This window comes from Bos indicus, chromosome 26 (assembly GCF_029378745.1).
Source record: "Bos indicus isolate NIAB-ARS_2022 breed Sahiwal x Tharparkar chromosome 26, NIAB-ARS_B.indTharparkar_mat_pri_1.0, whole genome shotgun sequence".
Classification (NCBI taxonomy): domain Eukaryota; kingdom Metazoa; phylum Chordata; class Mammalia; order Artiodactyla; family Bovidae; genus Bos; species Bos indicus.
The window spans coordinates 37,715,174-37,733,821 of record NC_091785.1 but is presented as its reverse complement, the minus strand read 5'-3'; positions in this window follow the sequence as shown (position 1 = coordinate 37,733,821).

Genomic DNA, 18,648 nt, shown 5'->3' with positions numbered 1-18,648 from the left:
TCCTCCATCCATGGGATTTTCCAGGCAAGAGTACTGGAGTGGGGTGCCATTGCCTTCTCTGCTTTTCCAATGAGTCAGTTCTTTTCATCAGGTGGCCAAAGTATTGGAGCTTCAGCTTCAGCATCAGTCCTTCTAATGAATATTCAGGACTGATTTCCTTCAGGATTGACTGGTTGGATCTCCTTGCAATCCAAGGCACTCTCAAGAGTCTTCTCCAACACCACAGTTCAAAAGCATCAATTCTTCAGTGCTCAGCTTTGTTTATAGTCCAACTCTCACATCCATACATGACTACTGGAAAAACCATAGCTTTAACTAGATGGACCTTTGTTGGCCATGTCTCTGCTTTTTAATATGCTGTCTAGCCTGGTCATAGCTTTTCTTCCAAAGAGCAAGCATGTTTTAATTTCATGACTGCAGTCACCATCTGCAGTGATTTTGAAGCCCAAGAAAATAAAGTCTGTCTCTGTTTCCACTGTTTCCCCATCTATTTGCCATGAAGTGATGGGACCGGATGGCATGATCTTAGTTTTCTGAATGTTGAGTTTTAAGCCAGCTTTTTCACTCTCGTCTTTCACTTTCATCAAGTGAATCAATGCTGAGTGGCATTTTCATCAGTGCTGAATGGCATTAAGATGTCACTTCGACTTTAAGTGAATAGATTTTAAATAAAAATATTGGCATTAGTACTGATTAGAATTGTGCTTCTGTGCTTCCTTCACTAAGTGTGAGAAGTTACTGCAGAGTACCAGCGGCAGCCGTGTGGGAACCAGGACAAGCAGGCTGCTCTGTGAAGTGGACCAGAGAGGGAAACCATGACGAGGACAACCTGGGTGTCTTGGGGTCATCCCTGGAGGACAGGTTTGGGAGGAGCATCAGGTTAAATTTGGTAGTCTTGGAAACAGTGAGCTGGGTGCTGGAGGGAACTTTAATCCGGTTGAAGCTATTTGTTTCTTTCCTCTGAATTGGTGAAGGATGGGGGCAGGTTGGCACCATGGGTGGGTCTCCCCAGAGCAAGGGAGCTTGTGAAAAATTGATAGCTTTTCTCAGCCACTCAGCTGCCTGTAGATACCTGGATTCTTAGTCAACCCACCTGTTAGCCGGGAGTGGTTCTAAGGAGGTTCGCTCACTCCAGGAGGCTTGTTATTTAAGGGTCACACCACCTGATGAACTGTCTAGCCTAGACACCTGTCATGCTGCTGCTTGCCTCAAAAATGTGCTAGAATGATATCTATATGGGACAAAATTTAGTCCCCCACCCCAGGCCACAGGAGTGCCTTGCCAATGGTAAATCTTAATCCTGGTGCTCACCCTTCAGCCCTGCCTTCTCTGCTTTCAACTCTTGTGTTCTAATGTCTAAACCAGATGTCCTCAAAATTAAACCTTCTCTTTGTTTAGTGACTGTTATCTTTTGGTGTCACAGTAGTAGGAGTGACCTCACTCGTGGGTGTCCCCCAGACACAATTGTCAAAGCCTTAAGAAGACCACAGCAATCAACCACATCTTAATTTCTGATTAACTATGGCATAGAACTCACTGTTTTTAGATACTAGCTTATTTCCACCTTTTGTCTGATCCTTACTCTTTTCAACATGATTTCAGACACCTAGGTATTTATTATTTATTATCCATCTAAAGTAGGTTGGGACTATCCCTTCTGTTGATTTCCACAGACTGGCTAATCATTTAATTTATTTTTTTTAGTTTGATGCATGCTTTAATTAAAAAGCATGTTGTGTCCTGCAGTAGAAAATACAACTGTTCACACATAAAAGAGTGTTTCTTTACAAGAGCATAATTTTCAGTTCTTTCAATAACAATACCTTTTCCATGTGTTCTCGCTGAGCATGACCATTATGTAGTACAGTCAATCATCTTACAAATGCCTTTTATTTGTCTGTGCGTTAAATTCTTCCTATTTGCAGAAGAAATCATGTTAAATAGGCTTCACCTACATTTCTCTTCCATTTTGCAATCACTAGTGGTTGGCTTTCCTGAGTAACTAAATGAATTTCAGAAAGTGTATCTAAATGGTAAATTTATTCCCACCTTTATTATTTTAATATCCATATTACTTTGCACTGACTCATTTATTTCATCGTTTTGAATTGTATGTATCTCTGTGCTGTGCTTAGTTGCTCAGTTGTGTCCAACTCTTTTAACCCTGTGGGCTGCAGCCCACCAGGCTCCTCTGTCCATGGGGATTCTCCAGGCAAGAATACTGAAGTGGGTTGCCGTGCCTTCCTCCAGGGGGTCTTCTCATCCCAGGGATCAAACCCAGGTCTCCCGCATTGCAGGCGGATTCTTTCCTGCCTGAACCACCAGGGAAGCCCAAGAACACTGGAATGGGTAGTCTACCCCTTCTCCAGGGGATCTTCCCAACTGAGGAATCGAACTGGGGTCTTTTTCATTGCAGGTGGATTCTTTACCAGCTGAGCTAGGAGGGAAGCTCATATATCTTTGTAAATCACCTCAAACCTCTTGTGGGATGAGACATTATATGAATGATTTTTTTTTTCTGGCATTTCTTCTACTGCATGCAAAGTGCTCTATCTGAGCTTTGCTGACCTCCAGCAATCCGCAGTCTTGTGCATTTATTTGTCTATGTTTTTAAGTCTACTAGTAATTTAAAAAATATATACAAAGAATATATAGCCTCTCTAGCCCTTGTAGCCCTGACATTGATGTAGCACAGTGCCTGGTGTTTAGTTGGTACTCAATAAATATTTTTTGAGTGAGTGATCAGATGATTTTTTAAGGTCCATATGGTTGTTATGAATATCTGTTATAAACAGTGATGTTATCTCCTGAGGAAGCCAACTCCTTTGAAATGAATAAAAGCAAGGGTTTTTAACAAGCAGTGGAAGTTGAATCTAGAGGAGAAATGATTACTACCAAAACCTTGACAGTGTAAACTGGGAACAGGCAGAAATAAATGTTCATTTTAAATTACAGGCAGTCTACCAAAATGTAAGAAGCAACTTCTTCAGTCCTTCCCTGACTTTAGTAAGAGCTTGTCATCAGCCACTCTCGCTGTTTGTTTGCTTGTGTACACTCCCTGCTTATCTGTATGCAAGCCCAACAGAACCAAATGGCTGCTCACCTTTGGTGCCGGCTCCCTCTTACAGGCCATGTGTCACACTCCAGGTCCCGAGTAAGAAGAGCCTGTTAGAGGAGGAAGGGGAGGACGGAGCCAAGTGGCTGGTGCTTTGAAATATGGTGTAAGAAGATTTTACTTTTTTGTTGTATATGATTTGGATGGCAGCATGCTGAGATTTTAATTATCTGTACTTTAAAATACTGCAACCATGGCTATTATAAAAACACTTTCCATTGTCCTTGATGAAAGGAGGAGCTCCCATTCTCATTTGGCTTATATTTGTAATTAATGAGAGAGAAAGAAACCTTGAGTGGTCCCTAATGGAAACAGGGAGTACATGGATCCACTTCTGTTTAGGAGACTTATGGAAACTCGAGATATAAAAACAGTTTTCTTATTATATCATGATGCAAAAATGAGCATGATGCATTTCGATGAGAACACCAAGCAAGATAGGCTTTTCTGATTGAAGTGCTTTCTTTAACATACATGTCTTTCATTGAATAGTCAGGAAAAATGAGTCAAGAATAAAACCTCAGTGTAGTACGGAAAATAGATTTCATCTTGAGTGTTTAATTGCTCCATCAACAGTTGCTGCTGTGTCAAGGAAGTTGGTGAGTCCTACATCTGGACTCTCCCATCCACCCATTGATCCATCCTTCCTTCCATCCTTCCACTCAACCAACTGAATATCTGCTATGTGCAAAGGACTGTTCTAAATGGTAACATAGAGGTGAACAAAATGGACAAGTGGAAATAGGATTCTGTTCCATCAATGATGTCTGCTTAGGGCTCATGAAGTCCATATGCCCTCCCCGCCCCCATTTTTTAAGGAGCATTTTTGAATCTTTTTAAGGACTAGTCAAGTTGAAGCAGCCTGCAAAGTATTCTCAAGTTTATTTTAGCAGCACCAACTGATTGCACTTGAATATTACCTTCTTGTGAGGGTAGAAATCAAGTCATCTGACAAATACAGATCCTAGAAGTGAGTTAACAGTAGACGTATCTGGTAACATAAAGAACTAATGATAAACTCACGTGCAGTTTTTCCATGACTCTCTTTGTTAACCCATGAGATTAACTTTTTTTAATGTAGTTGAGACCTGGAAGGTATCCCAAGCAAGACTGGAACAAACAAAAAAACACAGCATAATCTCCAGTAACGGACCAATTCTTGTGTAATTAAAGGTAATGATGCAAATAGTCTGTTATCCTTTTCTGCACTGCAGAGAATTCATTTTCCTTCTCCACTTGGACTGCAGCCTTATTGCTAAGAAATGAAAGATGAATGGGAGTAAATTTCATTTAAGAACACTTCATCAACATTTATGACACATGAATTTTTGGTTTGGAGAAAAAATAAGTACCATCTGCTGAATGGATTTAGAATTGTATATAAAAGGAATTTTTTTGCCAGTAGCTTCTAAATTGAATAAACTAACTGAAAAATTTTCATACCCAGGATCTAATGAGTCTGATCTAGCCTTTTAATTGAGAATAATTACCTTCAAAAGATGAAAAACAGACATCAAAGTAATGGGAAAGAGGTGGGTCAGTCAGTAAATAGACTTAAGGCAACTGAATTCCATTTGGGAAAAAAATGCAAGCTCAAATCCATACCTCATTCTTTATACCAAAATTAATTCTATATGGATTAAAATTTTAAACATAAAATATGAGATGTATCAAAACTGTGAGAATTTTTTTCTATCTTGTTTGGTTTACAGTGGAGATGGCCTCTCTCTTCATGTCACAATATCTAAAGCTATAAAGGAAAAGATAGATATATTTGACCACAGATGACTTTTGAAACATTTGAACACCACCAAAAAATCCAACAAACAAAATCAGAAGGCAAAAAAGGCGGGGAATACATGGCAGCACAAATGACAGACAAGTTTTGATTTTTCTATAATATAAAAAGCCTTCATATACCCATAAGAAAAAGACCATTCGGAAAATACTTGGCAGGCAAGCAGAAGGAAAATCCAAATAGCCTTATGAACATCTGCAAATTAGAAAAGACAAGGGAGATGCCATGTTTCACCTGTCAGGTGACTCAGCTGTGTTAAAGCACAGGCTTGCCAAGAGAAGGGGTTATTTGAGGTGTAACTTGAAACAAACTCTTTGAAGGGCAATTTTATCATATCTATGAGTATCTTAAATGCACATCCCTTTTGATGTCCAGCAATTTTATTCCAGGAATTTATCTTACAAATATCCTTGAAAGTGTATACCAACATGAATTTTTTCAGGATGTTGACTGCAACACTCTTGATAATGACAAAATACTAGAAATTGGCTGCTAGTCAAACACATGATGGTGTCTAATGGAATACTATGCAGCAAGTAAAAAGCATGAGATCCTTGCATAAGCTGGTGTGCCAAAATACCCGATTACTTTGTGAAGTGGTAAGAAAAAAGCAACAGAAAAGTATAGAGAGCACTAGTAATCTGCATTTTAAAATACGTATGGGTATGTACGCATATGTACGAACATTTCTGGAAGAATATTGAGATGGTGGTTACTTCTGAAGAATACAATTGGGTTTGCATAGGAGACAGATTAGTTTCTCACAAATCCTTTTTGGTTTTAGTTTTCTATGCATGTGCCATTTTCAGAATTAAATAAGATACATCTTTTGATTAATTTAGGAATATTTGACTATTAGCCTGATTGTAGACTTTAGCCACCCTTATATAATTTGGGAGTCTGTATCAGAGCCCCAGATAAACCACTGCCCTGCTGAAGTGAGTGGTTCACCATCTGGTCAAGAAGAGGAGTCAGACTCCTCCAGTTGCCAAGCCACCAGCTTTCTCACTCACATCTGGCATCCAGAACACATGGGGCCCTTCCTGTCAAAGCACAGAATCCCTGTGACCTGGCTCTCCGTGAAGATTGATGCTGCTTCTACTGGAGAACCACAGGAAGATGCTGCTCATCATGCTTCTTATGATACATTTCTGGTAGAATTCAGTCCAGGAATCTCTTTTTTAATTTTCTGTAGGAGTTGGACTGTGAAGTTCTAGAATTGCCTTTCTTTACCATGTTGCTTTCTTTGCCTGGAATTTTAGCATCAAAATCAGTGTTCCATTCATAGCCGGCTTTTTAACAACTACTTTAAAGATCTGCTTGTGACTAAGATAACTATTGAAAATCGTTTTTTTGGTGAAACCACGACATCAATGTAATTTGTAAAGAAATGGTGAGATGAAACTTTTAAGGTGTGTTTTCCTTCAAGGAAAGACAGTATCTCCTGCATAGAATTCTTGCCAAAGATAATTTAATTTTAATCTGATCATGATAAAGCAGTCAGACAAATCCACAACATAGTTTATTCTACTCAGTTATCTTTTAAAACCTCAGTGTTACGAAAACAACTGACAACAACAACAAACTTGCTCCAAATTAAAACTTGCTCCTGAAATAAAACCTAAATGTATTGGACAATATTACTGCCCAAATATTAGATTCTGGATTAGGAAAGAATGGCCAAAAAGAAGATATTTGAGGGACAATTGAGAAAATTAAATATGAACTAGATATTAAATAATGTTAATTTTCCCAGGTATATTGATGGTTATGACCTATTATTAGGAGACGCATGTTACAAAATTTGAAAATGAAGCATTTTGGTGTTTGCAACTTATTTTCAAATGACAGGGAAAAGGTTACAGTTAGACAGCTAAAAGTAAATGTAGTAAGATGCTGACAATTGTAAATCCAGGTGAAGGATATATGAGTAAAAAGTGCATTTTTCTTTCAACTCTTCAGAGAGAGTTTGAAATTTTTCAATGAAAAAAAAAATGGAGACAAAAAAAATCTAATTTGACTTTCATAAAATTATACTGTATGAGAAACATTCACAGACATAAAGAACAGACTAGTGTTTGTCAAGGCAGAGGGCAGGAGGAGAGGGGATAGAATGCGAGTTTGGGGTTAGCAGATGCAAGCTATTATATATATAGAATGAATAAACAACAAAGTCCTGCTGTATAGTACAGGGAACTGTGTTCAATCTATCCCTTGATAAGTCATAATGGAAAAGAACATAAAAGAATGTATATGTATCAGTTCAGTTCAGTTCAGTCGCTCAGTCGTGTCCGACTCTTTGCGACCCATGAATCGCAGCACACCAAGCCTCCCTGTCCATCACCAACTCCCGGAGTTCACCCAGACTCACGTCCATCGAGTCAGTGATGCCATCCAGCCATCTCATCCTCTGTCATCCCCTTTTCCTCCTGCCCCCAATCCCTCCCAGCATCAGAGTCTTTTCCAACAAGTCAACTCTTCACATGAGGTGGCCAAAGTACTGGAGTTTCAGCTTCAGCATCAGTCCTTCCAAAGAAATCCCAGGGCTGATCACCTTCAGAATGGACTGGTTGGATCTCCTTGCAGTCCAAGGGACTCTCAAGAGTCTTCTCCAACACCACAGTTCAAAAGCATCAATTCTTCAGCGCTCAGCCTTCTTCATAGTCCAACTCTCACATTCATACATGACCACAGGAAAAACCATAGCCTTGACTAGACAAACCTTTGTTGGCAAAGTAATGTCTCTGCTTTTGAATATGCTATCTAGGTTGGTCATAACTTTCCTTCCAAAGAGTAAGCGTCTTTTAATTTCATGGCTGCAGTCACCATCTGCAGTGATTTTGGAGCCCCCAAAAATAAAGTCTGACACTGTTTCCACTGTTTCTGCATCTATTTCCCATGAAGTGATGGGACCGGATGCCATGATCTTCGTTTTCTGAATGTTGAGCTTTAAGCCCACTTTTTCACTCTCCACTTTCACTTTCATCAAGAGGCTTTTTAGTTCCTCTTCACTTTCTGCCATAAGGGTGGTGTCATCTGCATATCTGAGGTTATTGATATTTCTCCCGGCAATCTTGATTCCAGCTTGTGCTTCTTCCAGTCCAGTGTTTTTCATATGTATGCTGCTGCTGCTAAGTCACTTCAGTCATGTCTGACTCTGTGCGACCCCATAGACAGCAGCCCACTAGGCTCCTCTGTCCCTGGGATTCTCCAGGCAAGAATACTGGAGTGGGTTGCCATTTCCTTCTCCAATGCATGAAAGTGAAAAGTGAAAATGAAGTCGCTCAGTCATCCCTGACTCTTAGCGACTACATATACAAAACTAAATCATTTTGCTGTACAGTAGAAATGTATACATTGTAAATGAATGATACCTCAATTCTTAAAAAATCATACTGTTTGTAAACAGTTATAGCCAAAAAAAAAAAAAAGAGAGAGAGAAAAAAGAAGAAAAAAGACATTTTTAGGTTAGACTCCTGTACTTTGTGCCATCTCCTGACCTGACATTTATCCCTTCTTATTCCCAGGTAAGGACATTCTCTTAGTAATATCCCTGTCCTTCCTAGTTCCTTTGACCTCTCTTGACTGACAGCAGACTGCCTGATGGGCAGTGCCAACCCCTCTGCGTCCTCCATTTCTGCCCTCTGGTTTCCGCCAGCCTCCTTGACCTGCCTCTTTTACACCTCATCCCGCTGGAGAGTGTTTCCATCAGGGTCCCAGGTGGCTTGTTTTTCTCAACCTTTGCCCCACCCCCCTTGGCTCCCCAGGTGTCTCTGCTTTCAGACCCCTCCCTCTCCCCCTCCCTCTCCCCCTCCCTTTGTCTAATTTAACTGAAGCGGTGCCACCTGGTCAAGCCTTCCTTCCTGGGCCTCTTTGGGTGGGTTTTTCCTTTTTCCCCCTCGGGGGCTGTCATGAATTTCTTGTCAGAATCCTTGGCCTTTCCCACCCTCCTTTGCCCTGAGTTGGCTCTGTGGCTGTGCCAAGGTGTCCAGTTCTTAGCTGCGATGGAATGTGCTGATGGCCTTTTCAGAAATCAGAAGGACCCGATTGGGACTGCCCTGTGCCTTTCCAGACAGATTTCAAACAGGAGTGCCGGGTGGATGTTTGTAATCAGTCTGATCCCTGGGGCACACGTGTGTGTGTGTGTGTGTGTGTGTGTGTGTGTGTGTGTGTGTGTGTAAATGGTGTCTTTGCCTCTTCTTCCCTGGGGGCCCTCCCACCCTTTCTCACCTTGGTGTTGACCTTATCACTTTCACACTTTGAAATTTAATACCAAAACTTTTCTATCATTCTGCTGGAATCCCCAGGATCCCCCAAACAACACCCCAAACAAATAAACCTTAAATAGTCAAGGCTAATTTAATGACTTACATTCTGGGCCCATTAAAGCAAGGAAGCACACTTAGGGATCACCTCTTACCTGTATTTCACAGATTTGTGTTCTGATCTGGCCAGTGGGGTTGGCTGCTGCTGCTGCTAAGTCGCTTCAGTCATGTCCAACTCTATGCGACCCCGTAAACGGAAGCCCATCAGGCTCCCCTGTCCCTGGGATTCTCCAGGCAAGAACACTAGAGTGGGTTGCCATTTCCTTCTCCAATGCATGAAAGGGAAAAGTGAAAGTGAAGTCGCTCAGTCGTGTCCGACTCTTCGAGACTCCATGGACTGCCGCCCACCAGGCTCCTCCATCCATGGGATTTTCCAGGCAAAGGTACTGGAGTGGGGTGCCATTGCCTTCTCTGAGTGGGCTTGGATTTTAGTATAAAGTGTATTGTGAAGAGAAATAAAAGCTGAAAAATGTGAGGACCAAGAGACAGCCATGCTGTCAATGTGCAGCCAGAATGTGCAGTCTACAACTTAACTGCTGACCCTGGTGAAATACTTCAGCACTAAACACAGAATCAGGTAACAAGGTAGCAGTCACACTGCCTTCTTCTCTTGACTCTTGGCCTATTCTTCCTGGAAGTTCCCTACAGTTGAGAAGCAGAGATGATGAAAGATGGACAGAGGATCTGAAAAACTGAGTTCTAGCTCTGACCTGGTCACTGATGAGCTTCGTAATTTTGTTCAAGTTCCTAACCTTGATTGCTTCTGTTTCCTCATTTCATAAATCGAGGATGTGGGTTGGAGGGCTAGTACGTTTGATGATCCCCCAGCTCTAAAACTGCACATCTAAAGTTTTACATTCTTCGCTTCTATTTTTTACAAAATGCCTTCTAAACATCCAGAGGAGTAGCTGGATGTAATTCGAGTAGCTCAGTTTTGAGCAATCCATCCTGATCTGAACCCAGGGCTAAGATGATACAAAAGGAACTGTGTGAAAATTAAAGACCATAGTGTAGGGGAGACACCTGCAGAGCATTGACACCCAGGTGTCTTCCGTACTGATCTGAACCTCAGGGGAGCCACTCTGCAAAAAATGCCCTTGGATGCCCATGCCTGCATGTCTGCATTCTATACCACAGAGCCCTCCCTGGTGTCATCACCTCTCTTTAAGTGTTTGACAATGGTGACTTTGATCTGAGCCGGAAATCCCAAATCAAAGTGATCGTTTGTTTAATATTTGTCACAATCCGGAAATTCTAAAACCCAAAACAGAATAGAAAACACTATAACAAGGATTGTTCTTCCTAGCCAATTAAGGTCATTAAGAACATTGTCCTGATTCAAGTAGCTATGCTTAGAATTCCCGAGTTTCCCTAGCAACAGCTTAGAGAAAGAGTAGAATAAGTCATAATACAGAACCGAAGTAAAATGAAAATATATAAATGAAAGTATGACCAAGCAATTCCTTTGAATAACATGATTCAATCTAAATAGAAGGCAGATTTAAAAAATGGATCTAAAGAATGAGATGAATTTTAAATTTGGAGGGGTATTTGCTAACACATATTCCAGTTACCACAACAAGAATAGAGTTGAGTAGTGAAGCCCATATAGTTTTAAAACCACAAATCCCCGTGGCTGCGGTCTGGTCTGTGGGGTCTCAAAAAGAGCTGGTCTTTAGCTACTAAACAACAACGAGGCATTCACTTCCACAGGGCATGTCTCTATTTGTTGTTTAGTCACCAAGTCGTGTTTGACTCTTTTTGAGACCCCATGGACTGCAGCCCTCCAGGTCCCTCCGTCCATGAGATTTCCCAGGCAAGAATACTGGAGTGGGTTGCCATTTTCTTCTCCAGGGGATCTTCCTGACCCAGGGATCAAACCTGAGTCACCTGCTTTGGCAGATCGATTCCTTACCACTGAGCCACCAGGAAAGCCTGTATGTCTCTGTAGAGGGGTAACAATTCCCACTCTGCTTCCAGAAGGATAAAGGCCTTTGGAAAACTTCCAGCTTCTCTCCACCCAATCCCCTGCCAAAAAATGGATGTGGCTTACCTGATTGCGGGTTTGGGAAAGGAGCCGCACCTCCTCAGCTCCAGCGACTTTCTAGGGGGCAGTGAACTTTCAGGCTCCCAGTTGTAGGGAGACCTCCAGTTGCCCGGAGCTGAGTGGCCAACTCCATCTAATTCAGGGTGAAGGATTCAGAAGTCCACTCTGTATTCACAATGCTGCCATGCCCTCTAATTTAGCTTTATCTTGAACAGAGCTGGTATTTTTGTCTCCAGCTGTCTGACTCTTCTGTGCATCTCAGGTAGGAAGAAGATGTTATTTATTGTGGTGGCTGCAATTTCAGTAAGTTACCTCCTGGTAGACAGGCTCATTTCCAGGAACTGAGTCTATAAAGAAGGCTGTCTTGGTCTCTGTCCTGAGAAATCTAGAGTCTAGGATTACCAAAGTCAATTTCACTAGTTTTAACTGCGGCCAGGTTCTTTCCTCATTCTTTTTTTTTTTTTTAATCTCTTTGGGTGTTATCATTCTGTCCTATAAATAAGTAAATGGCAGTTGTGTTTCTAATGTGAATTATGATTCAGCTATTTTGGTCCTCTTTGTATTACTGTTGGGTTTTAACAGCTCACATAGAACAAATTTGATTGTGTTTATATTTAAACCTTCTTAACAAGGAAAACAGAAGGATTAGATTTAATAAAAACAGGGGCAGCATTCTGAATGTGTTTAAACACGTTTTCCCCACTGATAAATAGAACTATTGAGTATCATTTTCAACTAGGCTGACAAGGAAAAAGTCATCAGTTCTCCTGAAGAATTTGTACAATGCTTCAGGCAAGTTACAGCTGGATCCTCTTAAAGAAATCAATCTTTCCTCAAAAATGACTCATAAGACCATTTAAATCTATTAAGTTTTTCAGTAAATTTATTCAATTAAAAGGACTTTCAGTATTTTAGAAAATATTAAATTACCCACAATATTCTCACAACGGCAGAATGGAAAACAAAACACAGCATACACCCGAAAGCCCAGCTCCAGAACTGACAGCCTGTGAGTCAGCAACAGCCCTCGAGCCTTCAGACAAGTCTCGTGTAGGTTGATGAAAGTTACTTTGCTGTGCTAATGCTGACAAATTTACTTATCATCCATGATAATCACTCCTGCTGCTTTAGGGAAAAATGCTTTTAAGTACCAAACTTTTGGGGGATATATTATGCTGCACAAAAAGGAGGGGAAAAAAAGCAACTTCTATAATGACAAAACAGCATCAGTCAAGACTCTGGACTAGATAATAATAATATGCTCTTATTAGAGTAACTTCTCTGTGACTATAGTGCATTTCATCTCAAATTGCGACTGTGACTTTTTTTTAAGTCCCTTGAAAAAGTTCATTTTAGAGACTATGCTTTGGACTTCTACTTATCTAACTTTGATTATTCTTTGAATTTGACAAAACATCATAGTAGAAAGTATGTCTTATTTATTCCCACCCAAGAAGTACATTCTCGTGATTGGAATACAGAACTGAATAGATGGGGGAATACAATGGTTAGAAAGGCAGTTCTCATCCATCCCTCCTTGGCATAGGTGGAATTCACAGTTGCAGAGGTACAGTCAGATTTTGACTTTGCCTTTTGTTGTGTAGTGAGTCAACTATAAAGTGGGGGAGAGTCACCTACCTTTTGGGTCTGAGGATGAACACAGAGTTTTAAAGTCTGTTGAGGTCCCCAAGATAAATTGTTTGCGTTCATTCTGGAAGTACCCACTGGACTCAGAGCAATGAAGTTTCATTTTCCATTAGGCTGGAAAGAAGAAAGTTGGATGATGCCAAGTGTTGGTGAGGATGTAGGAATACATGCACCTTCCTACCCTGCCTGTGAGACTGGAAGGCAGGACAGTGCATGGTAAGCCTGCATATCTTGTTCTTGTTCAGTCACTAAATCGTGTCCAACTCTGCGACCCCATAGACTATAACACACCAGGCTTCCCTGTCGTTCACTGTCTCCTGGAGTTTGCTCAAATTCATGTCCATTGAGTTGATGATGCTTTCTAGTCATCTTATTTTCTGCCACCCTCTTCTCCTTTTGCCTTCAATCTTTCCCAGCATCAGAGTCTTTTCCAATGAGTCATCTCTTTGCAACAGGTGGCCAAAGTATTGGAGCTTCAGCTTCAGCGTCAGTCCTTCCAATGAATATTCAAGGTTAATTTCCTTTAGGATTGACTGATTTGATCTCCTCGCTGTCCAAGGGACTCTTAAGAGTCTTCTCCAGCACCACAATTTGAAAGCATCGATTCTTCGGCTCTCAGCCTTCTTAAGAGTCCATCTCTCGTACATGACTACTGGGAAACCATAGCTTTGACTATACAGACCCTGTCGGCAAAGTGATGTCTTTGCTTTTTGATACACTGCCTAGGTTTGTCATAGCTTTCCTTCCAAGGAGCACACATCTTTTAATTTCACGGCTGCAAGCACTGTCAGCAGTGATTTTGGAGCCCAAGAAAATAAAATCTGTCACTGCTTCCACTTTGTCCCTTTCTATTTGCCATGAAATAATGGGACCGGATGCCATGATCTTAGTTTTTTGAATGTTGAGTTTTAAGCCAGCTTTTCCACTCTCTTCTTTCACCCTCAACAGGAGGCTTTTTAGTTATGACTCAGCAATTCTGCCTTTCAGGGTATGTTCCAAGCAGATGCTCACACAGGTTTCTCACGAGACTGGTACAAGGACATTTATTGCAGCATTGTTTCTCATAGTGGAACTATGAAGCAACTGGGAAAAGGGGGTACGGGGGTGGGAGGACCACAGATGCCATGCAGTAGTTGGGAATAACAGAACAGATGTCTGCCCTGGAACATGGCTGGACTTGAAAAACATCATCCTGATAAAAAGCAAGGCACAGAGGAAGATCTATATAATAGCACTATTTATTTAAATCAGCAGTATTTACATGCAAAACAGTATGCATTTTACAAGAACATGTACAAACGAAAGTTTCTGAGTCAGTTGGAGGGACTGGATGTCGTAGTGGTGGACAGTGGGAGCAGGGAATAAAGAATAAACAATGTAATTTAAAAATAGAAATAAGGGGTCACGCATGGAACAATAAATAAGGTATGGTGTAGTGGTGTACTATTAACCGAGAGTGATGAACTCAGATCATTGCATTTCAAGTATTGGCCTTCCCCTAACTATAGTGCGCACGCACACACACACATGCACGCACACACACACACACACACACACGATTGCAAGCTGGTGACAGATGGGTCAAATCAGGCCCTCAGTTATATTTTGTTTGGCCTATGCAATACGTGCAAAATGGTTTGAATTAGTTGTCAAGATTTAAAAATCCAGCTTTTCAACTACTTTTAGAAGACCTAGCCAGCTTGGGCTGAAGGTCTCAACACCCAGCTGTGCCTGGCAGCTGCGCCATCTAAATAAGCATGCACAGCCCTCATCCCACCCCGTCTCTGACAGGATGAGGCTCAGCTCGCACTTACCTGGCGTTTTGTGCTAAACCAGCTGCTGCTCCCACTGTGTTTCGAGCCCGGGGCCGTGAGTTGGTGCTGACTGGCACACCCGTCAGCTGCCCACCCCGTCCACTCTCCTGCCACGCCCTCTCAGAAGCTTGGTTCAATCAGACCAAATAAACACAAATAATTTTAAAATGTCAAAAGTTGCTAGCTATAAGGGAAAAAGTTAAAAATAATAATTTCAGGACTTCCCTGGTTCTTCCACTTCTGGGGACATGGGTTGGATCCCTGATCAGGGAACTAAGATCCTGTATGCAGCAGGCCAAACAAAAGAAAAATAATAGTTCCATGCCCTTCTTGCACACTGCGGAACTCTCCTTTGGCTAGAGGCCTCTTCTATTTCTTTCTTCTGAAATGTATCTCCATGTCTGTCCCTTAAACATATAGTGCATTCCATTGGATCATGATTTTTAGGCATTTTTCTATTAGTTTTCTCCTGTGCAAGATGAGATTATCTCATACTTACTCCCATTCTCCTCCCTCCCTTCCACCTATCTTCAAAATACAAGTATACCACAATTTTAGGTTAAATCCTGATTGAATGTTTTAGTTAGGATTATTCTGTACATTTTAGATTAGTGGGTCCTGGAGCCACACTTCTGGGTTCAAAACCAGTTCTGCCCCTCAGTGGCTGTGTGAGCTGGGCAGTAGCATATTTCATCTTTCACAGCCTCATAGAGCCTGATAGTTATAAGAAGACTTGAGTGAGTTAGCACATGTAAAGCACATAGGACATGGTTGGCTCTTTCTTTTTTTAACTCGGTTTGATAGTCTCGTTTTGACAGTCTCTCTTTTAAGTGGAATGTTTACAGCATTAACATTTAGGTGCTTCCCTGGTGGTTCAGTGGTGAAGAACCCACCTGCCAATGAAATAGACATGGATTTGATCCTTGATCTGGGAAGATCCCAAGTGACTTGGAGCAACTAAGGCCCAGTACCACAACTACTGAGCCTGCACACCCTAGAGCCTGTGCTCCACAGCAGGGGACACTACTGCAATGAGAAGCCCACGTGCCGAAACCAGAGAGCAGCCCCCACTTGCCACAACTAGAGAAAATCCCTTGCAGCTGTGAAGACCCAGCACAAATAAATAAATAAATAAAATAAGCAAACCAAACCACAAAAATAATATTTAAACAAACATTAAAGTTTAATGTAAATAGCAGTATGCTTGAAATTAGGTCTATTTTCTCCTTTATTTGTTCTCTAATTGTCACCTCCCCCTTTTTTACTTCAGTTTCTCCCTGCCTTCTTCTGATTTACTTAAATATTTTTGAGAATTCCCTTTCATTAACTAGTGTATAGTTATATAACTATAGTCTATTAGTTCTAGCTATAACTCTGCATTGTTTAAATGATTGCTTTAAAGCTTACAAAATCCTTTTTTTTATTTTTTACAGTCTACTGAGCGTACTATTGTGCGGTTACATATAAAATATGGAAATCTTACTTACAGAGGACTTTATCTGTTAGTTTCTCCTACTGCCAACCTGCAAGCTATAATTTTCATGTTTTACATTTATATACATTATAAACTGCAATATTATATTCTGCTTTTTAAATTCATATGTATTTTAAGGAAATGAAGAGAAAAAATAATTTTACTACTTTTAATGCTTTGTGTTTCTTCCTGAGGACCCAACTTTCCTTCTAATATGTCCATTTCTCTTGAAGAACTTCCTGTAGAATTATTACAAGTACTTTAAAACAAGTATGAAATGGTTGCATACAATATTGTCATAGATCCTTGAGAGTAAATCCTTGATGAATCTGTTCTTTGTAATGAGCTCATAATTTTCTACATTTTTGACCTTATTATTTTCTTAGTCAAAAGCTACTTTGCTTTGTCAGCTTTATTAATGCTTCATAGAGCCACCCATATTTGTGAGTAGAGCCATTTCTAGGATCGTACAATCATTTGTGAAGCAAATGTCTGTAGACCCACTATGTGGACCAGGCATGCTATTGGACTTTGAGGTTTTACTGCTAGAGATGAGAGCAAAGTCCTTGTTCTCATGGGGCTTCCAGGGTGGGGCTGTGGGGTCTGGCATTGAGCAAACAATCAGATAACTGGGTACGTGGTTATAAGCTGTAGAACATTTGGAAAGGAAAAGAATGAACCTCTGTAAGTCAATAAAGTCAGAGAATCTACTTAAGACCAGAAATCTGGAACGGCTCCCTTGGGGGTGGTGACCTCTATGTGGGTCCTAAAGGTGGAAGATAGCCATTGATGGGAGAAGGGCAGACGGAACAGCACATGCAAAGTCTCAGGGCATAAAAAGAATTTGACAAGTCCTTTTATTCAGTGCTTTGGGTGGGGTGAAGGCAATTGGTTGAGACTCATAAAGACAGCTACTGCATTTGTCACGCAAAGTCATTCTTGATCTTCTCATGCCTGGATCTCATTGGGGTAATCCCAGCAGGAAGAGGGGAAAGGTATGGTTTGAGGGGACAGTGGATTTGTCTTGGCCCCATGCCTTTCTAGGGAACTGTTGTTGTTTAATCACTAAGTCGTGTCCAACTCTTTTGCCACCATCTGACTGCAGCCCACCAGGCTCCTCTGTCCATGGGATTTCCCAGGCAACAATACTGTTATGGGTTGCCATTTCCTCCTCCAGGGGACCTTCCTGACCCAGGGATGGAACCCGACTGTCCTGCATTGGCAGGTGGATTCTTTACCACTGAGCCACCAGGGAAGCCCTCCTAGGGAACACCTGCTTTGAAAAATCACTCCTAAAATGAGAGATGCTTTTTTTAGATGGTGCTGCAATATACTGCTGTTGGTTGCTATTCAGTGAAGCAAAGTAACCCCAAAGGCTCATCAAAGGCCATGAAGACATGAGGTTTGATTCTGCCAACCTGTTTGGTGGTGGGCAAGACTGGCCACATCTTGCAATGAACCCTTCCTTCCAAGTGACCTTGGGCAAATTCCTCCTTAAAGATAAGTTGTCGTCAGTGCACATTAGCAAGGCCCCTGGGTGGGTTTCACAGAACCCATTACTAGACCACAGAGACAACCCTGACAACCTCACATCTATCAGCAACAGATAAGAACATTTCAGAGACAAATGTCAAAGAATTTGATAGGAAATTCTAAGGTGTCAGTACCCAGTGAAAGCCTATCTTTTGCTCTGTCTTAAAAGCCACAGTAAAATGGGCCAGGAATTTAGCGAGTTTTCTTTATTTTTATTTGTAGGTATGCAAACAGGCGCCAGCCACCCCTGGGAAATTGATGTCATTGAACAGCTGTGCTCACCTTCCTTTTAAAAATAAGTAAGCAAATCAAATCCTGAAAGCAAAACTCTTCCCCAGGTTCTCTCTTTTATCTCTCAGCACCCTCCTTTGCTGAACTTTCCTTCGGATGTGATGAGTTACATTTATCAGGGTCTCAGTGGGGCTTTTATTCACGCAGGTTTTATTATTTATTTGACTTTTGCTTTTCTTCTGACTCTCTACTTTTCCAAAGTTTCTCTGTAATCTTTGCTTTGGCCCCAGCATTGCAAGCTTCCTTCTCATTCCCCTTGCCTGGGATTACTCCGTGTTTTCTATTTTTTGAGATCAGTCTTTACTTCTCTTTCCTCTTGAACTTCTGACCTGAATTTTCTGCTCTTGTGGGTTTTCCTTTGTGCATCTCTTTCTCCTTTGTTTTCCTCTCATTTTATTTTTCTCGGCAGTTTCACTGTTTGGAAAAGCATCAAGGCTGTGCTAGCATTAGTCAACATCAAGTCTAAGAATCTGCCTGCAATGTGGGAGACATGGGTTCATTCCCTGGTTTGGCAAGATCCCCTGGAGGAGGGCATGGCAACCACTCTGGTATTCTGGAGAACCCCCATGGACAGAGGAACCTGTAGGCTACAGTCCATAGGGTC